Genomic DNA, 23526 nt, shown 5'->3' with positions numbered 1-23526 from the left:
CACCATTATTGGAAGGACTCATATGAACTGGGCGAAATGACTCGCTGTTATTAAGCGGCTATCAACCAATAGCAATACTATTAGGCTTCTGGGAAGACTACACACCAAAACAAGAAGACAGATGTGAATGCAGGAGCCGAGCCAATGTTTTTATATGGCTAATTTAAAAACTGCGGTGTCTGCTTTGGCTCTCAAATCAAAATCAGCACCTATTCATTTATCATGTTTTCAAAGCATCTTCTAACGTTGACAGCAAAGTTGGGAGAGAGACTCTACGCTGTAATTAGATCCGAGGCAGTATACAACATAAGTAAAATAAATAAATAAATAACCAGTCAATAAAAGGGAATGCGGCTGACCCCAAACTCAACAAACCACCGTCGATTCCACTAAACAAAGCAGTGGGCCTGGCTGTCCTGACAGGTCTATAAACCTGTTGGGCTTACGGTAACTGAAGGGATGGTACAGCTCAGGCCAGATCTGCTGAAATATCGCTGACAGCTGACAAACACCAGACCCAAGGCACTCCAAGCAAGAGAGTAAACTGTATTGCTCCATACAATCTGTCAGTAGGGTTGTACTCTACTACTACTACTACTACTAATACACTGTTGTAAAGAATATTTGGCATTAAATCATATACGTTCTCTGTGAGCCGATAAAACCAGTGAAGCCATAGTAATCTCTCAACATTTTGTCTGCAAACCTCCTCTGATAACAAAGCGAAAAACCATCAAGGTCTGATGTCATCACGCCTTGACCCTTCACCTCCAACGGACCAAAACAACTGAATGCACAAAAACTACAAGGAGACGTAGACAAGGACAGCTACACAACTGTGTAGTCATTTCCTCACACACATTTTTAGTCAGACACTATGCAGTGAAGTGCTTCTAAGCTGGCCTTGACAGAAGAGGACATCCTGTGAGAATGCTCACATCTGCACTTGGCAACAAGGCACAATCAGAAGTAAAGCCTTACCGGGCGAAGCAAGACAATATATAGATTTGATTTTCTGTAAAAGCAGCATGTAGTTAAGACTGACTATTTGTCATGAACATGACCTACAGAAAACGCCAACCCAGCATGTTTGGGAGAAAAGAGCATGAACAGGCTGCATTCGTCACCTATGTTATGACACCAAATAGACTTTCCATGAGTTTGTCACGGTGAATGAGCTGATGCGCCAGTCAAAGCTGACGAGAACTGGAAAGGATCTGTTGTTCCAGATTTGAATAAAACACACTGTGATGATTAGCTGTCTCATATTGGACCAGTCACAATATTTTCAGACCTGCAGCTGGGAGCTTGTCTCTCTGAAGTACCCTCTGAGTGTCGTAGTTAGCAACTGATATGGACAAGCTGTGTAACTTTTTAATCACATGATTCAATAATTGATGGAAACTTTTCTACCCGACTGAAACCGTTCTGGTTAGACATTCCAACTTAACTTTTTTATGTGAAGGTTAAATAAAATGTCCTGATAAGACATATGCCATGTTTACATACACACGAAAACATTAATCCACAAAGTTTTTGACATGTGACTGATATGTGGATTGTGCCCACTGTGCAACATTAACAGTTTTCCCAAGCTTTGCAGACAACAGTGAATTCATTCAACAGAGGAAGAAGACCAAGGCTGGCTGAGAGATACGGATTCCATCTTCATTCATCTTTTCAAGCAACTCATTGTTTTGCTACCACATCACGTCATTAGATGGTGTCAGCCCACGTGGGGCAAGCGGGCCCACAAAGAAAGTATTTAATCAAACCAGGGAGATCATTCATTTATATTAGCGGCTCTGGGTATCGCAATTTATAAATTAAGACACATTTCAGTTTGAATTTACTATTTTACTTGAACTGAATTTTTGTGGTATTTTCCTTGTGTTTGGGACAATTTGGATAACATCATGTTTTCCATCTCCCTCAGACCTGCATCAATCTTGCTGCCAAACCAGTCTTGCGCTGCGAATTAAGATTTCTAATTAGGGGATGCGGGAAATGGCGTTACGTTAATTTTTTTTAAAAACAGATCTTTCAAATCAAGACTGACTTAAAACGAAAAATCTATTTTTTTAAACCCAGTCCTAGCAATTAGGCTTTATTATTATTATTTAGCAATCCAACTATAAAATCCTTCCGTCTGTTCCAATTTAAGTAAAAATGGAATCACGACAATAAGAGGACAATTTGGTGGAGATAAAAGGAATCAGCAGACTGTCGGTTTCAAGCCTGCGTTAAGAGAAAACAATGACTGAGGAAAAGAAAGAACGACAAGAGCTGATCATTTATGCTAGAAGTTCAGGCCTGTGTTAAAAGCAGCTCATATGTCCTGCCTGTTACCGACACAAACATACAGTGCGGACCACAGAGACCATGTAGTGAGGACTGAGGAGTTGCCAACACCCTAGCGAGTGCCATTAGTAAACATACACGAACACAAAAACCAGGCGTGCAGCTCTGCCAGAACCCACAGCTGCTAGCCTGAAACTAGCCAGGGTCACACTCAGAGCCACTCAGAGCTCGGCTCTATTCACAGAGCTGCTGCGTCCACCAGGAATCCAAAACAAAATGAGCATTAGTGAAACACTGTACTTAAAACAGAGAACTTTGAAGTACTGTTTCCCTCATGGGTTCTTAGTCAGTCCACCCCGCCTTCCTCTCCAGAAGAAGCTGCCAAGGAAATGCAAGCCAAATGTGGCTTCGGTTCAGTAACGATGACATGTATGGGTGTGTGCATGTGTATGTGCGTCCGTGCCCGTGCGCGCGTCTACACATATATGTCCCGCATGTGATAGTCTGCGTGCAGGTGTGTCCGGATAACTTTATCAAACTGGCCTGCAGTGCATTTCGTCCATTTTAATGCACACGAGAGAAAGGAAAGTGGCTAGTTGACAAAATAATCTGGTAGTTCAGCTGTAGGCAAAATCAGTGAAGTATGAAACAAACTGAAAAATGTGATATGACTGAGGTTTAACGGAATTAAATCAGACTTCAAACAATGACATTGTACAAGAGCAGCTGCTGTCCAAACTACCACGTAAAGAAGGCAGGATGACACCAAGAAAGACAAACTGGAAAGAAAGAAATTAAAGGAATTAAAAAAGAGGACTCAGGATAAAACAAGAAAAGTTGTCTGAACAAAGTTTTCAGTGAGAAGGATGTAGGGGACACAGAGGAAAAGAAGGAAAGAAGGAAACAAGGCAGAGCGATGGAGAGAAAGAAAAGAAGGGAGGCATGTTAAATGGCTGTTCTTGGCAGCAGCTCTACAGTCAGCCTTTTAGACCAATTTATAGATGGGCTCAAGCTACGTAAGGGTCTCTGTCAAATGAAACAATAGAAACAGATTGGTCTGACCCTCCGCTCCAGCCCTCTTTCCTCTCCTCTCCATCGACTCCGCCATCCTTCCATCACTTTCTATCCGTTCACCTCTGTGCTGTGACCCAAAACAACAGGCCCTCCAGGGTCAGTGGCTTGGGCCCAGGCCAGGATTGCTCTCTTTCTCCCTCCCTGTGAGCACCTTCCCGCCCTCAGAAGCCCTCTCTGGTTTGTGTCAGTCTAATGAACGGTTCTCAAAAAAAAAAAAAAAAAAGAAAAGAAAAAAAAAGCAGATGGAACTCAGGGACGATTTACAGCAGGCGCAGAGAGAGAAAATGGAGGAGGGAAGAGGGCAGTTCAGTTGCAAAGGGGAGTACAAAATGCACTCTCAGAGTGTACTTCTGGCCAACAAGTCTAAGATATGCCTTACATTTGCACATTTTTCCAATTTATCTCTTATTGAATTAAGGCTTCAGACTCCTGGACGCCTTTAGGGAGAATATAGCAGAGGAAGAAGAGAATGACAGAAGAGAATGAGACAGGGAGATATGTCAAAGGAAGGACTACACCTCTTGAAAAAGCTTCATAGAGAGGATGACAGGTGATATATAATGATGATGGTGATGACGATGGCGTTGGGAGCTCAAGCTGTAATCATACGGAGACCCAATCAAATCCTTATGATAATGGCACAGCCTAAGAAAGCTGAACTGAAGCCAACAGGAAATATCTGACTCGTATTGTATATTGAATACACTGTGTTTGCATGAGTCAAGTATCCCTAACGTTCATACCATTAGCCTAATAGCACAATTGCCTAAGTCCTTCTTTGACTTACTGTTAGTCACGCAAATGTTTGTATCCCTGAAGCCCCTTGGTTAACTTTTCCTTGATGCGTTTCTTCTTTATTGATCCAAAAAAATATCAATTGAAAAAGAGATGGAGAAGCAGTCGGAACTACTAGAGCAGAAACACACTACTACAAAGCGGACCAATCACAGCTGTTGCGGTACATATCTGGGGAGGTCTACGTCAGGCTATGGCGTTTGCCGTAGCTTGGTCTCCAAATTGACGCAGAAGCCTAAACCGCCTTTTAGTTTCCACCACAGCTAGTCCATACAGAGAGTTAGAATGAGGTCAGCTAGCCAGTAGGTATTCATAGTCGCAGCCCCTTCGCCGAAGCCTCTAGCGTAACTAGACGTGAACCTCCCTAGAAATAACTATGCATTGTAGTAATGGCCACGACTGGTCGGAAATGCATTTCTTTATTCAAGTGTATCAGCAGCTGGACAACCACAGAAAGATGGAAACGTTAGCATCTTTATTCATAATTTTGATGTTTGCTGCCATCGGAAGATACAATCTCATAACTTGGGTGGTCCGCCTGGCTTTTCATCTAGCATCATCCTCGTAGGTTTCAGCTAAACACTCATAAACCATACTTCACAGGATGTCAACTTCTTGTCAGATGAGCAGGTCAACTGAGGAGGAGTAACTTCATCAGTTGGGAATATTTTATGACAAGGGATGATGACAGAAGAAAAGCAGACCGCAATCTTCAGTGCTTCAGTGTCAAAACAGCCTGCTGAAAACAAACAAAATGAAAAATGATCTGAAGAACCAACCCAGCAACAGGAAACAGCGCAAACCAACTTTGCAGCAAACACTAGAAAATCAAAAGAGAATGTCCAGAGATGACCCAGTACCCCGATGACCATCCGTTGTCAGTTCCAGACAATACTATACACACAGTATTGTGTGCACTGCAGACCAAATATGAAAACTCCCAGATGCCACAACATCAAAGAAACTCTTTTACCAAAGCTGCACGGTGCCGTGAGAAACATTGGCAGCCTGTTGCAGCACATTTCATCCTTCAGCTCCACCACTGATATTTCCAATAGATGTGTCATCAGCTATGAAATGGACTGATGAGTATTTCAGTCTGCTCAAAGTTGTTCTATGCATACAAAACAGTTCTGCATGCAACAGTCAAGCCATAGCAAGTACTTCTGATTGATGCTCATTGTTATGACTGTGGTGTTATTATTTGTGACTTATGTTGGAACCTGGCAAGTACACAAATGTAAGTACTTGAAACTGCTGCATAATAAAGTCCATAGCGATGGATTATATTTGATTTGTTGATTATACAGTATACATTTAATTTTGCGCCAAAGCATATTAAAACATATACAGCTGTAAAAGGGCTCCTTTTAGTTGGAGGCCACATATTGGTATAAAGTTCTTCCCTGAAATCAGATTTAAGGGGAAGTAGCAAAGGAGCCAGACTCTTTATGATGTGTCGTAAATGCCGACAATTGAATTTCCAGTAAAAATCCGGTACCATGGAAGAGCCATAAAGACCTCAGCAGGCCACTAAAGCAAGCGATGTTAGGCAAAGCACTTGCTGAACATACCAATGTTCTACCAGGCATGAAAGGCTAAGGGATAAGGTTTGATCTGTTGGGGCTTCAATAAGCCAGCTCGCCACGTGTGATCATTAATGTCCAGTTTTCCGTCCACGTTTCCCCTCAGCTCTGTCAAAGCGGCACATTTTCAACCGTTATTGGCCTCTACGGCGTCCCTGAAAGTTTAACAGGGATATTGTGGGGATAATGTGCGAGGCGACTGAGTAATGACAAAAGTTTCAAAGAGAGGGTCAGCTGGGATGTGACACTTTCAGGAAAAGAAAGACAGACTTTCAGAATTGCAAATTGTCCAAATTTAAGTTTTGCAGTTTTCCTTAACACAATAGTCCAGCAAAATTCATGGTGCCTATGATGTAATAATTAGATTTTTTTTTTTTTATTATCAGACACTTTAGGTTGTTTAAAACATACCTGACATGTTTTGACAGTATAGGCTCTTCTGTCTTCTTCAGAGGTGTTGCATGACTTATATATATCAACTGATAAATCAGCTGTCAAAGAACCCACAGCTACACACTATGGATTTTGTTGGATCCTAAACACAAATTTGAAAGGGCACAGGGGTGCTCCTCTAAAAGCCTGACTTTCAAAGTTTTCTTTCTGAGTACCAGCCAACATGGGTGATAACAAAGGATGACTTACGGATTAGTCACACACCAATTTATCCTTCACCTGCATCAATTTAGTATCTTGGTGATTCGCCATGAGGCAGTTCTACTCCCATTGAGCAGGAGAACTGGCACAGTCTGAGGTTTGTCAGTAATGATTAAGCGGTGCAGCGCAATTTCGTGTAAGGCACTGGGGGAATTTGGACTTGTGCTGTCTGTCAGCTTATAGAAGGTCAATGGTGCACTCTGTGCACTGCAGCTGTGTTGTGAGCAATTTTATCTTAACCCAACTACAGTGAGTTCCCTGCTGACTGTAATAATGCATTTCCTTAAGAATGGAAAAGTAAAATTCCACTTTTCCTATTTATTTATACTCGTACATACATATAACCATACATGGGACAAGATGGAATTTGGTTAGTGGAAACATTTCTATTTCTCTAACAAGAACTGACTGGTGATTCATTCATCATCCCTGTGTCAACCTCACTTTTACTGAACCATTTCCTGTACCAGAGCGAATTATTACAGAAACATGTCTTGTCTTCTTAGTCTACTAACTATTGCAACATTTTCGTGTCCTTTACTTTTATGACACAGGACTGTGCGGGACAAGTTGCCATAGCAATAGTTCAGAGAGAGCAGTATTTCAAAAGCAAGGAAAAGTGTTAATTGCATTTGCCACACACACACTGACAATGTACTGACGCAGCAGAAAACTGGTCCACATGTGTTGCATGATCCTGACTACACAGAATCAGCACAAAGTTGTCGTGCCATGCCTTGTGTGACTGCATAGTTCGTGGCAGGTGATAAATGAACCAAGGTATCAAAGAAGGTAATCCCTCTATTCATCATCTGAACTGCTTGTCTTGAAGAAAGTCACAAAGGTTGGAACTATTCTAGTTGGCATTGGGTGAGACAAGGGGTGCACCCCGTGGAACTGTAAAAACTAAGCAGACACAGAAAAGCCTTAACTTTGACCCCAGATTCTAGTATTTAGCTCACAGTACTCCCTCAACAGAGCCTCAGGACTTTCTGTAGATGTACTAAGTGAACACACCAGCCACAACCAAAACTGGTCAGAAATCAGCTGGCATGTTGATGTGGTGTTTTCCAACCCAGTACTAAAGCCTGAAGCACCCTGTACCAATTATCAACTCAGCTGGCAAGACCCACATTCGCACAAGTTTAGACAATCTCAGTCTAGAACATTGATCCAGCTCATACGCCAAAGTCAACTAAATTCCAGATCAAGGCAGTAAAACAACATCACTATTTGACTTCAGAGCAGTGGGAGAGAACTCTCTGTGGTACCTTTTTATGTTTGACCTTTCTCCTTTCCCTCTCCATGCCCCATGCACCCCCATGGTCACAGTGTGCCAACTGGAAAAGAACACGGGTTCGTCAAGGTCGTCAACACAACACAATCCATCAGGAAATTACTTTTTCCCCCTCAATAAAATCGCAAAACATGATGGAATAAAAAATAAAAATGTTACAAACTTATTTAACTGGAGAGAAGGGGACCAGGTTTGTTCAGTGACAACTACAAATTGTTCAGAAAATTAAAGGCATGACAAACAAAGCTCCTGAGACTCAGTTGTGAGGTACATACGCCATATAGGTAAAGTTACTCTACACTGGCTTAAACCAGTTCCTATGGAGGAAAAGGCATTCAGCCATTTAAAATGAATGGCTGACATAAAGAATGATCCCTTTTACCATATCCTCAAGCTAGCACGACAGACAGGAAGTAGTTGGGGGTGGAAAATGGTGGAAAAGCAGAAAAAAAGAACAGAGGTGGCAGAGATGGAAATGATTCACCGGTGCCAAGAAGCCGACAATCAAGATCTCTGTTCCCCCGTTTCCTCATTATGCATCACACGTTCAGTTCTGATGCAAAAAGACTTTTCTGTTTGGGACAGTCCGTGCTACCGCTGTGTCATTGCATTGTTTTGTTCGTCTTGCCAGCGCTCATTCAAGGTGACACTGCACAGTCTGCCAGTTCATTAACTATCCTCCCCTTTTAATCAGAAGCTCACCGTGAGCGACAACGACATTACATCAGCCTGAGACGGCTTAACAAAAGAAGTGGAGAAAGAACAGAACCGAACACCCCCCACCATAAAGTGGACTGGGTGAGACTCGTAATTGAATTGCTCTGACCTGAAATGACACATCATGACGTGATTGCCTTGATTGCATCTAGTCCTTTAAAAGGCAGACTGCAGTCTGCAACTGAAAAGAATCATGTTCCCTAAAAGTGTCCTGCACAATATTTAACTGATTGGGTATGTTATGCCAGTCAATTGTTAGAGACACTACAGAACCCATCAAAGACATTTAGACCTTATAGCACACAGTAGAATAACAAATGGCAAAATATCAGGCATAAGATTATGACCACCTTCCTAGTATTGTGTAGGTCTTCCTTGTGCCTCCAAAACAGTTGTGACTCATCAGAGAATGGACATGGGTGGTGGTATCTGGAAAGTGGGGGCCTTTGGGTCCTAAAGGTTGAGGGGAGGGGCCTCTGTGGATACATACTTGATCAGTTTGGACGTAGTGAATTTGGAGGCCAGGTCAACACCTTGTGCTGTTCTTCATGGTTTTTTGAGTTGTTCCTAAGCTGTTTTTGTGTTTGTGTGTCTGTGTCAGACTGCATCCTGCTGGCGTGTCATTGCTAAGAGCATCATTGCTATGGGGTGGGGGTGTCTGGTCTGGTCTAGGTGGGTGCTACATGTCTAAGTAACATCCACATGAATGAATGCCAGGCACAAAAGTTTCCCAGCAGAACACTTTAACGGTCAGTGTCATTTACCTCTCATGTCAGTGGTCATAATGTTATGCCTGATCAGTGTATATGTAGTTTCTGTCCAGTTAGGCCACCCGTAGCTGCTTCATGAAACATGTTGCTCTGTTCTTGACTAAACCGTTTCGGACAGAATGACAACTGCTGGGTGATAGATACACATTAACTGTACAGTGAGTGTGATTTGGCACAGTAAAATCTGCGTGTCCTCAGAGGTCATGCTGAATACTGTAAGAGGAAGCAGTTTCCTTTAATTCTGTCAGTGGGTCACATGCTCATTTTCCACTGCAGTTCATTACTGTGACTGCAATTTGACTTGTTCGTTTTCTGTAACCATTTGTCCTCTTGAGGGCCACGGGTGGCTGCAGCCTATCCCAGCTGTCACTGGGCGATGGGGCGGGTACACCCTGGACAGGTCTCTCATCTATCACAGTGCTAAGAGACAAGCAACCATTCACACTCACACCTACAGCCAATTCACAATCACCAATGAACCTAACAAGCATGTCTTTGGGCAATGGGAAGAAGTCGCTGTACCCGGGGAGAACATGGAAACTCCTGGATTTAAACCCAGAACCTTCTTGCTAACCTCATAGCATCAGTGCTAACCGCCACACCACTGTGCCGCCCTCGTCTCGATACGAACAGACTCAATTCTGCTGATAATCAAATGCACGGCATTAAAAACTCTGTGGGATTCTTCGGTTTCTTCAGATTTAGAGATGAATGTTTTTGGCAGCGTGTTTGGGTTCGGATGGTGCAACTCCTCACAAGCTGGATAAGAATGTTTATATCTGTTGGGAAAGACCTCCCTCCTTAAAACGCGGAGATTAATACCTCCGCTTAACATTCCAATTCAGAGACTTTGCACCTTGACTCATGAAATTAGCAATCTATTATAGCACCACTTTCACAGGATCAGTATTACCTGGGGACGTCAAGCCAAGTAGAAAACACAGCCCTGTGTCTGTGATTCGCACAGGATAAGCAAACTCTGTGTTTTACACAAAATGACTGACTTTACACCTGGCTGTGATGTCTCTGTTACTTTCAGCCTCAAGTCCACTACGTGTCAGAGTGCATCCATCATCATCCTTTGTGATTTCATTCTTCTGACAGTTTTGATCTTTTCTTCCGTGAAGAGGTCTGCAGGCTACGCGGCGACATCACGGCTTTATGCCCTAACACCTGCCCACACTTTGATATCAGAGTCATTATAATTCTCGAGTGAAAAGATGAAGGGAAAAGCAGAGAATCACACAAAACCCATTTGAGTCGTATTCGCACAGGATTAGTTTTACCTGGGGACCTCCGGTGCCATAATTCAAAGTTGGGACAGAGCACAAAGTTCGGATGTGGCTGACCTACTGACCCGTTTAAATGGATGAAACCATTAAATCAATCATTAAACTGTTCATCGGCAAAGGTGGGGCTGATTTAAGTGCTGCCAGGTGGTTGGTACTTTCTTCACCAAGATAAATAGTATCAAAAATATATTTTTATCATCCATTATAATTTTTCATGCAATTAAAACCGTCTCTGACACGCAGTGAAGTGAGACGGAAAGTAGCAGAGCCACAACAACCGAACATGAAGTTGAGTAAAACACTAAGTTAGTTTATCCCGTGTGAATGCAGCACATGAAACACAAACATAGGGGGTAGTATTTGAATCACAGGACGTCCTCAGGTAGAACTAATCCTGTGAGAATAGGGCTTTAAAAAATAAAAACACACCTCCGAATCACAGAGATGCTGGTTCACACCAGATTAGTTTTATCACAGGACCTCTGTGTTAGAAGAAACAGCGAAGGTAATTTTAACTTTACAAATTACAGACGTGGCCGACTTGTGACCTCCACAATTATCACAATTTACTAGAGGTCCTCTGGTAAAACTAGTCCTATGTGAATATGGTTTAAGATTAAGAGCGAAAAGTGTAAGGCACAGAACGCAGTGTCACACGATGGCAACATCTCTTATGTTTCCTCTACAAGCTTTCCATTTATTAAAACCTTAAGCTCAGTTTTACATACAGGCCTCAGAGGGGCTGGTGCAGCCGTAACTGAGCCCATGACTGAGAGACATTTGAGCCAAATGCGATTGGACAAGGCCCAGAGCTCCAGGGTCGGGCCTCAGCAAGGAAAGTGTGTCCCGGCGAGAGAAGTTCCTTGTTCCTCCCTCAGCCAGCCAGCATTCTCCAGTTAGTGCAACAAATCCTAATGAGGCTGCTCTCTGTGGGTGGAACCAGGGCCCTGTCCGTGGGGATTTGTCTGAAGGGCTGAACAACCAAGGAGAGATGTGGTGAAGCAACACACTCGTTTACCATCCCTCTCTCTCTCTCTCTCTCTCGCACACACAAACACACACAGGGACTGACAAGGTGAGGGAAGCCAAATGGTGTTCCGCAGGCCAACGCGTTGCAATGCATGAGAAATGAAAACAGCGAAGGAATGAAATATTTACCAGCTAATATGTGACTGAGAGGCTGCAACAAAATACAGTTACGGGCAGTAGGCCAAGAAAACATATACCTGGGTTTTATTTTCACAATAAATATGGTACGCATTTCAATTAGTCACAAGACCATCAAGGTTCAGTTCTTTCAAAAATATCTTTCAAAGAATTAGATGGGAAAGTAGATATATACTGGACATTAATGTCAAAATCATGAAGTTTCCATCTGTGGTTGATATTCAACATTACAATTCAGTACGGAGCTACAGAACATACCGAGAAGAGACAGCAGGACGGAAATAACATGTTCAAAGACATTCCCATGTTTTTGATATGTCTTTGGGTCAGTCCACCTGAACCGCATGAATTCATTTTCCCCTCCCGGCGCCCCTTCCTTTTCCTCTGGAAAACTGTGAAGCTACTGCTTTGTAGCAAAGCTCAGTTTAAAAGTCAGAATGCCATATATTACAGTGATACACTCTGACAACTCTATTGACCGCGGTCAACCTTTTTTTTTTTTTTTTTCTCTTTTCCAGAGGGGGTTAGGATAAAATAGTGGCACTAATACGCAACACCTGTTTCTCCGCAGCATCCGTCAGTATATCAAATACACAAACAGTGACAGCTGTGGTGCCGCCAGTGATATGGCAATGGTCTGGGCCGGGGTGATGCGAAAGACCGGGACAGGCTCGGTTCTCAGAGTTCCTCTTCCCACACAGGGTACTCCCCAGGTCATATATAGCTGAAAGCAGAGTGCAGTGGCCAGAGCCTGTAATATTTCACATATGCTTTTCGAGGAGCCCCATGCGCTATCGATTTCTTTAATCTGGTGCCGGAGAACTAAAAGGAAAAGGGTCTATCAGGGCGGCCTGCTTTCAATTACGAGCTCCATAAAGACGCAGAGATTGGATGTGACGGATGGTCTGCAAGATGCCGTGATAGGATCCATGCCTCTGTCTGCTGAGGCTCACCTAAGTCACCTAATGTGGTAGACGCACCCAAGACTTGGACCAGCTACAAACAAAGACAGAGGAGTAACGAAAAGTAGAGGAAGTTTGCCTTTGAACCATTACAATAGCAAGGTATTATCAAGAGATCACTTCAACTCAGGGACATGAAAAACCAGTTCCCAAAAAGTGTTTTTTATTGGATGAATGAGAACTGGAAAATACAGAATTGATATTATATGTTATAGTACAAAACAACATACTTTACCACCATTAACGCAAAGTAATCACATCTTTTTATCAACCTGGCGTCCAATTATTTACTACGACCACACTTCAGATTCTTCCTCTACTGCTGCAGCAAATGCTTCCGAACATTCGGCCCAAGGTCATAATAACTGGACCTTCCTGCCACAAACTGAATGGGGTTAAAGGGATCTGCATTAAGTCATTAATTGTGACAGCCCTATCTTTTGGGATTTGGGCACCAAGTACATGTTTATTGTCCAGATTATTTAATCTCGTGTCAATCATGTTTACGTAGCAGCCTTTTTGAGCACTCAGAGCCGCTCTTATCTGGTGGTCTTCTTTCTAATTTTAGCTGCCACCTGCAGATCAAAGAGGGCCGGTGACACCCTGAAATAAACCTGGAACTGATGAGGATAATCCCACAACTCCTTTACGGAGGTGAAACTCTCCCTGCCCTTCACGTCTTCTCAGAATTGGATTAACCCTCCTTTTTTTTTGTTCTTTTTCTCCTTTAAAGAAGCGAGAGGACCCAATAAATCACCCTCACTGACTCAGGAGCCTGTTTTGTTTTGTACTGCAAGTTTTTGCAACAAATAGAATCATAAAAACCCACCAGACTCTGGGTAAGGTTTCTGTGCAATGCCACTTTTGCGATTAAAAACACAACATAATTACACATTTGGTGCGCAAAGACCTCAACCGCTGGATGGTTGAAATAAACTGTTTGTGACACTAACTTTCCACTTGTGCAGAAGCACAATAAGAGGACTAAAGGAGAGCCGGTCAAACACAAATGACTTCTCATTTCATTTCATCAAAGCATGGAATGTATTTATTTATCTTAGCCCTTTGAATGGAGCGGGAGCTTCGGTGGATAACGTCATGTTAAATGTCAATTGTAATGGTTTTATTAACACGTCAATATTTTCATCTAAGCCGAGCATAGGAACATTCTGCAACGTTCCTGTCTTTTTTAGGACTGAAAATGTACCCAACTAAAAATGTGTTGTCTCTTCATCCTGCTGTTAGTAGAGAGAAAAAGTGGATTTGTAATTACAAAGAATTCATATGAGAAGGTGCAATAGGGGAGGTGTAGTATAGTATAGGTACAGTAGGCAGATGTCTCCTATTTTACAAAGTCATCCAGTGATTCAGACACTTAATTCAGAAATAAGAGAGCAGTTCACAGAGAACGTGAGCCATATTTTGTCCGTGAGTCATTTGTCCCCTCCACCTTGTGGGTTTTAAGACAAACATGACACATAAGGGCAAACAGGGTGAGGCTCTCTATGCCATGGGCCTCGAACGGCTACTTTTTCCCCTTCCTTTATTATTTACTGTTTTTGGCATCTCCATCGTAACGTTGGTTATTTATCGTTGATTTATTGGCTAGAAGGTTGAATACAAAGCAGGACAAGCTCCATTGAATTTCAAAGGCAAGATCATGAGTGACGACATCTTATTTCTCATTAAATTTAATGTCGCTGTGGTGCACATTACGTTAAATGTACCTTATTATAAAGGAAATCCTTGGGGTTTTCCAAATATGATTGAAATAATGTTGAGATTACACCAGAAATGAAATAATAATCCAGCAGATAAACTGGTTGCACTGTAAAATAAACTACTGGTCAATTTCTTGTATTCATTCCTTTCTTACCTCTCTAGACTAAGCTTTGTGTGAGTGTTAGCTAAATGAACAAATTACCGGCTATTTGAAAGAAATGTGGTTTAATGTGATAACCTTTACAACCTCAGAGACACCTGCATAACAGTCACAGCCAACTTGATGGAGCTTTTCCTGGAGAATACACAGTACTGTCATTATTTGAGCTGTTGCAATAATAGTAACATACCTTTGTATAAAGCAAACATGTTCGTCCCCTCCCGTCAATTTTGTATTGATATGGAAATCAAGCAATTAAACATTGTTATCTACTGACAACCCCAATAAGCAAATAAGAGTTTGCTAACAGGTCTGTAGAGCGTCACCAGTGTGTTCACCGCTGTTACTGAAGTCTGCACCACACTGGCTGATACAGCCTGTCTGGCATTCACTGACTACTCACTCTGTTCTCCCGGGGCAAGACAAAAACTTTGAAACTTGAAACCAGGGTTGGATTTCATCCCTGGTGAAAGCAAAACATTTATCTCAGATAAATCTAAAGCCACGTCCTCGACAGGGCCGATAGCGAAAAGGCCTCGTCTCCACAGAGCCGGGATAAAGTCCCTCTCTGAGAAAGCCTCGCTGGACGTGGCCAACTGGCCTGTCAGCACCAGGAGACACAAATCCACAGCGTGGAGCAGTCTGAAGTCCCCGCAGAGACGGAGAGAGATGACGTGCCGGGGCCACGGGGGTCCGGGAGATCCGCTGGGGTCTCTATCCTTCAGCTCCACATCAAAGCAGGCACAGCAACAGCTTGAATTATAGCCAGCAAGTGTGCAGTCATGCCTCCGGTGGCACCCGGCTCCCAGCCCGATTAACCCCTGTGCCACCCCCGAGGAGAAAAGGCGGCATAGCAAGGCAAGATAAATTACAACACCAACAACTGCACATTAGCAACAGGACGAAAGGTCACTGGCGTCGTCAGGGAATCTGATGACTCTATCTCTCAATGTGAGGAAAAACACTGCACTGAAATATTCAGCAGGTCCACCCTCTGCCGTATCATTTATTTTTTTATCATTTATTTCATGTGTTTGATAATATTTGAACTACATTTGATATTGAAATGAAACAGACCTCCAAACACCTGCCTCCCCCTCTAGTTCAGTACGCGTTACAACTGAGAACTGAGTGCAAATGCGTATCAAAACATATTTTTCCCCCCGATTCTTCTTTGGAAAGTTTTCAGTCTATCAGTGCATTCCCTCAATTTCCCTTACAGTCACTGCTCGGGGGAAAATCTCCCCTCAACTGAAATGTCTGCATTTACAACCTGGAAGCACTTAAGCATTTTATCAGCAGATGGACGAAGGACGATTCAGAGCTATTACGGCTCAGATCACAGACGAGGTTTATTCTGGGGCGATCACGAAGACCAACGGCGAAAGAAAACACCGATTCAAATGATACTAATGCCAAAAATAGCTCTTCGGTCATCTGAAAACTGCATTTACAAAGAGGACGTATTATATTGATTGCAGACAAATCAAAGCTGAGAGCTATTATATATATTATATATATGTGAGCTGAGAGCTACTTTAGAGATTCAATGTCGAAAACAACTTTCAATCATAAACAATAAGTTGTTGACACAGAGATGGAGTGAAGACTGGTTTAGAAGCAGAATAGAGTGGCGTACAAAAGGACATCGTTATGGAAAAGAAAGAAGAAGAAAAAAAAAAACTTGCCCAGATGCAGATGGAGGCCAAAATGAGATGGCAAGCAGCTGTTACAGCCAGCTGTCCGGGCCAGTTGTTACGAAGGGCTGGGAGGCCAGGATGGAGGGATTCAGAGACATTTAGAAAAGGGGCAGTGCAGATATAACAAGCAGACAGAGATGGCGAGGGCTGACAGGGAGGGAGGAAAGTGGAAAAAGCTGAGAGCAAAAGATTAAAAGCATTCGCTGGGGCGCACGCAAAGAAGAACATTTCGGACCAGGCCAGGCTTGACTCTCTTGATAACTGCTGGATCTGCCTCCTCATTGTTGTGTAAGAAAAAACAAACACATCTGAATGAATAACTCAACCAGTTGGAATAATTCACTGCACTTAAAAAGCTTGTTAAATAAACCTTTCTTGTTCTCCTCAAAGAACACGATGGCTAAAAAACAACAACACGGGGATTAATCATGGGAAACTTCAGTCACACACAAAACAAAATCACCGAGCTTAATTTGATCCACCAGGAGCTTATATGTTCACAACAGGGTTCAATATGTTCATGTCAATGAGAAAATTATTTTATAATGAGCCCTAGAGCAGTAATAACTACTACTGTAATAAAGCTGACGGTACCTTCATGTCACTAATTAAATGCATCACCACCTTTTTAAGTATGTATCCATGCATCCTGATAGATTATCCATGATATAAAGTGGATATTAATTAAACAACATCAAATATATACACACACAAGTATTTCTGCCTCAACATTTAACACTTTGGTTTGTCAGTTGTCTCAATGAAAACACTTGTGCACCATCACTGGGTTCACAAGAGATCGCAACAGGAACTCCTCCATACAGCGAGACTCCAGGCCTCATAACGATATAACAGACTTAAGAGTGACCTCTAGTGGCCTTTTCTGAGGCACACAAGCAACCACAGGTTGACCCAGACGTGGCGTGACACCAGGAGAGGAAAGCATAGCCTTGGGCACTCACAGCTTGGCGCTGTTAATCTCACCCTGCATGTACAGCTCAGACAGTCACAACAAACATCGTTTTTACGCTTGCCCTTAAACGTACAGCTAAGGTCGGCCAACCACAAACCTAGTTCCGCGCTCGCCGTACATTGACGTCTGAAGGCAGGCGCTCACAAACATCCCAATGAGGGCAAGAGGGAGATGGCGACACACAATACATACACACAGAAATGAAAAAAGAGAAACATCAGTGGGACAGAAAGAAAGGCCAGTGGGGAATCTGCACATTCAACGGATTTGGTGGCATAAAATTTTGTCCCTGTCGTTCAGCCCTAGCATGATCTGCGTATGTTTCATACCAAACTGGTGTTCGAGTGTGTACGTGGGGTTCCAGGTACTTACTTAAAGAATTGGAATGAGCCCTCTCAATGGATCCTTGATCCTGACAGCAATGAGATGCTCTCACCCGGCTGCCTGTGAAAGAGAAAAGAGAGGTTTGAGTTAATCACTTGAAAGCAGGGAGCAAACTTTCCCAGCAGAGGCAATATTTCTTTAGCATCATTTGTTTTTATATGGGGCCAGCATTAGGAACTCAATTGGTTGGTCCCTGGAGGCAATGACCAGTGTCCCAGGGCTTCCCCGAGGTTGAGGGAAAGCATCCATGAACATTCATTTCACAGGTAAAAAAAAGAAAAAGAAAAAAATGATGTTATGTTAGTTTCCTTACAGACCAGGTATGACAGGGCATAGGGACGACATGTAAGGAAGGCCCGCACAACCGCAACTGGTCAAATACTACTCAGTCAAAAATCCTGTCCTTCACCTACATTCATATGCAGAAACCCGTTTATCGGTCCAACCCACTGACACAGTGCCCTTTCCTTTCATTTTCCACTTGTGTTTCTAACAGTATTTGGCTCCAGAGCTCCTGGTCACGTTCATATGATGCCCTGAAGCTATGAGAAGAGGATTAGTTTGCTAATGCTCGTGAGAGAAACACTTTCACAACAGAACTAATGGCACAGACCTCGATGACCTGTCCTTCTGCACGTGCTGTTAAAGGTATTTCTACTGTTACACATTAATAAGTAAAAAAAAGAGAAAGAAAGAAAGATGCAAACTTGTCAGTTTTCTGCAAATAACTTGAAGGTTAGGACTTCTTTGGTGTCCCTGTACATTACTACGCAAAGTAAAGGATTGTTTTGCTTGACAAACTTTTAGGCAGTTGTGTCAGGTCATATGCATGTATGTACTGTATGTCTTTCCGATCAAGACAAGCAAAACAGGCATAAAAATTTGTATCCAATTTGTGCACAAAAGCATCACGAGCGTCAATTGTTAGATTATTTTTGACTGAACATTTTGATCCAAGGCTGAGGTTCAGAGGTCACAGATGTGATGATCGCAAAGAATACTAGTTTTTGAATTATCTTTGCAAACAATGATATATATAGAAAAAAACTAACTTCGATCAACCCATTAAATTAGATCCCTGGTAGATCACTGACAACTTAAAGGGTTTCAAGAACTATTTCTAAAAAAATTTTTGGTTCATCTAAAAGGGTGTTTGAAGGCCAGTAGTCTGTGGTGATCATCTACCAATCGCTAAACAGAATAAAATAAAAATAATATGGGTTTCACTGAGCTGCAACAGGCCGATGAGCTCAGGTGTTGGGATTTAAAGGACTACACCTCCCTGCAAACACGGCTCCTGCTCCCACCGACAGGTGTTCAAATAAATGAGTTGAGCAACTTCTGGAAGGCACACACAGAGCAGGACGGAGCTCTGTTTTCAGTCTGCTAGCACACATTCTGGAACAATACCATCAAACACGCCCTGCGCAGGAATAACAGTATGAACATTTCCCGGTAAAAAGGAGAATAAAGCCGTATTTTCATACAGGGTGTTGTATCAAAAGGAACAACACCCAGATAACTATTCATCTAAACCAGAGGTGTCAAAGTCATTGTCCTTCAGAGACCACATACAGCCCAATTTGATCTCAAGCAGGCCGTACCAGTAATATTATAGCATAGCAAGCCGTAAGTAACCACAACCAGATTTTGTTTTAGTTCAAATAAGTTGTTACAGAGCCAGACTGAGGAGTGTAAGAGTATAAATATCTCAAACCAGCCGTGAGCAATAGTGAGCCGTCAGCGCAGTTGTATAAATTAGCATAATTGTTACACTTTGCAAATTCATCACCCAGGTCAGACTGGACCCTCTGGCGGGCCGGTTTTGGCCCGCGGGCCGCATGTTTGCCACCCCCGGTCTAAACTGTTTATTCGCACTAGTTAGCCACAGCCAGAACTTGAGACCGCGCTCGCTCAGGTGTTTAGTTTTAGTTTAACGTTAGCCTGAAACACGTTGTAAAGATGACGTTATCCTTATAGCTTCGGCCTCATGTCAAATCACGGCTGACCCTATCGGCTTGCTAGCCATACGCTGGAAACACCTCGCATTCACGGACGGGCTTCCCTCGTCTCGTCCGCCTCGGGGGCTCCAAAACATGGGCTTCCTTTTCGCAGCGTAACAACGCCGCGCTGGTGTGTCTCCGCCGGGCACCGAGCTGGCCGAGCTGACGCTAGCCCGCTGCCGCTGCTGCTGCTGCTGCTGCTAGCCAGCTAACCCCGCCGACCACCACAGCTGGCCCCACCACGGCGCTCTCTCTCCGGCTTCCTCTTCCTCCACAGCCGAGCAGCACACTCACACCGACACTCAGTCACTCACTCACCCGGCCGGCCGGCATGAAAACAAAGCACGGGGCGAGCTCTAAGGGCTCTAAGAAAAGTATTCCAGGTTTTCTTCTTGAGTTTTTTCTTATGTATATATTTATATATTTTTTCCGGATGCTGGTGTATCCACACTATCCAGGCATCAAACCATGTTGGGCGGGCAGCTGCGCACTGAGTTCTTGTTTGCACTCGAAAGCCATTAGGAGGTTTCTGGAAGAATGTAGGGAACTTCGAAGGACACTAGGAGGGGATATATACCTCTTCCTCTTATAGCTTAGTAGTCCATGAGCCCAGTAGGGTCCTTTTTGTGTACTGTTATTAAATGCAATGCAAGTATATATGTAAAAAATATACAAAATACTTGTAAAATATACAAAAGCATAGCAAAGCAAACACAGGTGGTTGTTTTTGTTGGTTTGTTTCGTTCATTTAATTTCGTTGCAATTTATTTTTTATATATTTTTTTGTAAATATTGTATATATAGATTTTTTCCTCTTTTTTCTAATTTCTATTTTTTCTAAATTTCCCAGCATCTATCTATCTATCTATCTATCTATCTATCTATCTATCTATCTATCTATCTATCTATCTATCTATCTATCTATCTATCCAAGAAATATAGAAAATGTATATATGAATATACAAATATATATATGAAAATAAGTGTGTACTGAAAAATAGTATATTTGCAATAATATGGAATCAGCTTTATTGTTGAGGTATATGAATTTGGAATTTGACTCCGGTCACTTTGCTCAATGGTACAACAAAATAGAAAAAAACAACACTTGAATAAGCATAAAAATAGAACGTTTGAAAAAAGAATAGAATAGAAAAATTACAGCATAAATAGACTTTCACAATTAAAAAATAGAATATACATCTATGCATCTATATGTAGTATATACAGTAAGTATGAACATGAATATGAACAGTATTATGTACAAAATGTAATGAGAGTTATTATGAGAATGGTCACATGCTCTGTGACTGCTCAAAGTTCATCAGAGCAACAGCCTGGGCAAAGAAACCTTACAGTGGTCTGTAACACTGGCCTGAGGGGAGGAGTCTGAATAGGTGTCCCGGGTGTAAGGAGATTTTACCGGCCCTCTTCCCGACCCTGGGCCGGTACAGGTCCTGGATGGAGGGAAGGTCAGTGCCAATAATTCTCTCTGCAGACCTGATTGTCCTCTGCAGTCTGTCCCTGTCCTGCCTGGTGGCTGATCCAAACCAGACCATGATGGATGTGGTCAGGACAGACTGGATTATAGCAGAGTAGAATACGATCAGCAGCTCCTGGGGCAGGTTGAACTTCCTGAGCTGATGCAGGAAGGTCAACCTCTACTGGACCTTCTTTCTGAGGGAGTATATGTGGGAGGTCCACTTCAGGTCCTGTAAGATTGTGGACCCTAGGAGCCTGGATGAGTCCACGGTGGAGGCGGTCCTGTTAAGGATGGTAAGAGGAGAGGTAGATGGGGGATTCTTCCTAAAATCCACAGTCATCTCAAGAGTCTTGAGCAGGTTTAGCTCCAGATGGTTCTGACTGCACCAAAGGACCAGCTGGTCCACTTCCCCTCTGTATGCAGACTCGTCCCCGTTTTTGATGAGTTCAATGACGGTGGTGTCATCTGAAAACTATAGGAGTTTCACAGAAGGGTCCCCAGAGGTGCAGTCATTCCTGTAAAGGGAGAAGAGCAGTGGGGGGAGAACAACCCCTGAGGGGCGCCACTGCTGATAGTCTGGTGCTGAATGTGAAACTTCCCAGTCTCACCTGCTGCTTCCTGTCAGTCAGGAAGCTGGTGATCCACTGACAGGTGGAGGGGGGCACAGTGAGCTAGGACAGTTTGTGGTGGAGAAGCTCAGGGACGAAGGTGTTGCCTATCTGAAGTCCACGAAAAAAAAACCTGTGCGTAGATCCCTGCAGAGTCCAGGTGGTGCAGGATGTAGTGAAGAGCCATGTTGACTGCATCATCCATTGCCCTGTTAGCAAACTGCAGGCGGTCTAGCAGGGGGTAAGTGATGTTCTTCAGGTGGGCCAACACCAGTCATTCAAAGGATTTCATGACCACAGACGTCAGAGCGATTGGTCTGTAGTCATTCAATCCTGTGATGGGGGACTTCTTGGGGACCAGGATGATGGTGGAGCGTTTGAGGCAGGAGGGAACCTCACTCTGATATGTGGTAATATAGATATATAGATATCGTGTACACTATATAGTGGGATATATAAGAAGAAAAAGAGTGGCATTTCATCCCCAAATTCACACAATGGAGGAGATGTAAGCCAGCAAAATAACTTGTCGGGAGGGACTTGGCTAAACCAAAGTGCTCACTGGCAACACAAAGCTAGCCATTCAAAAGGTTGTAACTTCCCTCTGCTGTTTAAAGGTGCATCGAGGTCACAACTTAAATACCTCTCACTGTTTTTTGCTTTAGCTTAGATGCAATTAGGTTTTCTCCAGTAATGTAATGCCTTCTTCACATTATGTTTCACAGATGCATCTGACTCATAGCAACGCCACGCAGGGTAGGCTCATCCGCTTAGAGCCAGCAGGTTTAATTACAAATTATTAAATAAATTAAAAGCGAGAGGAAAAAATATGTAATGGTGAGATTTTTTTTTTTCACAAGAATAAAAAGGAGGTAATTTTGTCAAACCAGAAAAGCAAATGTGTAACTGATGAAAGTGCAGTTCAATTCAGAGGTGTCAGTGAACCAGCACAGGTACTACAAAGGTTATGATAGTCCAAATGTCAGCTGAAAGGTGCTTTTGTCTGCACCATTTGCTGGTGTAATGCCAAGAAACACATTTGTTTCGCAGAAGGAATCAGAGCATTACGTAGAACCCAAGCAAATAAAATCAAGCTCATTAGGAACAGCCAAATATATCCTTTTCCCAAATAAACGAACGGCAAAGGTTTCAACCTAATTTTACTCAGAAGCATCCTTGACATTTATAAATGTGTTTTTTTTTTTTTTTTTTTTTGCTTCAGACAAAAAAGAAATGCTATATTTTCCCACTGGGAAGAAGAAATAAGGAAAACAACACATGTTATTCTTTGAAAGCGCAAAATGATCATTGCATGTATAGGGGAAAAAATGGAGAAAAAATAGTTTTATACTGTAAATTGTGTATGTTTTATGAGTAATGTTCACACCGAAGAAACAAATTTAGTCACTGTTGATAAAAGACATGAAAAAAATCAACACAACTACAGCTTCACCACACACAGACACTGGGCAGGCAATGTGTTAAATGCACGTTTGCGATAACTAAATGCTTGAAATAATATTTTCACCTTATTTGCAGCTCACATCCACACTGTTTAAATTTGATTTAAACCCATTAAAGTTAACCTCAGTGTTTTTCATTCCACGCAGGCAGACCAAGCAACACACACTGACTTGTTTGTTGTCCTATTTTTGGACAATAGTTGTCACATGGGGGCAGTGTGACTACCCGACTCAAAGAGCAAATCGCAGAGATTCTTCAAAGCAGCATTCACACCTCATTTACAAAAGCTGTGTCTCTCTTTCTTCTGTCAGTGCTGTAGCGTGTCACATACAGCTCACAGTAAATATGCTACCTTAATCACTATATATGAGCACTGTGAGTCCAGAATGCATAATTCATGAATGTTACAGCACA

The 23526-nt window shown here is 42.7% G+C and overlaps 1 protein-coding gene across 3 annotated transcripts in view; it reads right to left on the bottom strand.

The window, feature by feature from the left end:
- disp1 (dispatched homolog 1 (Drosophila)) overlaps positions 1 to 20078 on the bottom strand; it is an 85691-nt gene extending 65613 nt beyond the window's left edge. Inside the window, exons 1-2 of one of the 3 annotated variants that reach the window (XM_047574204.1) lie at positions 19564 to 20078; positions 17543 to 17614 (exon numbers count right to left, since the gene is read on the bottom strand). The gene's annotated coding sequence lies outside the window, so the exon portion shown is untranslated. The remainder of the gene's footprint in view (positions 1 to 17542; positions 17615 to 19563) is intronic. The other 2 variants (XM_047574203.1, XM_047574205.1) reach the window with 2 other exon arrangements.
- Between the last annotated feature and the right edge of the window lie 3448 nt (positions 20079 to 23526).

This window comes from Mugil cephalus, chromosome 21, assembly GCF_022458985.1.
Source record: "Mugil cephalus isolate CIBA_MC_2020 chromosome 21, CIBA_Mcephalus_1.1, whole genome shotgun sequence".
NCBI lineage: Eukaryota > Metazoa > Chordata > Actinopteri > Mugiliformes > Mugilidae > Mugil > Mugil cephalus.
Note: the sequence above shows the minus strand (reverse complement) of the source record. Positions and strands in the feature narration are given on the sequence as shown.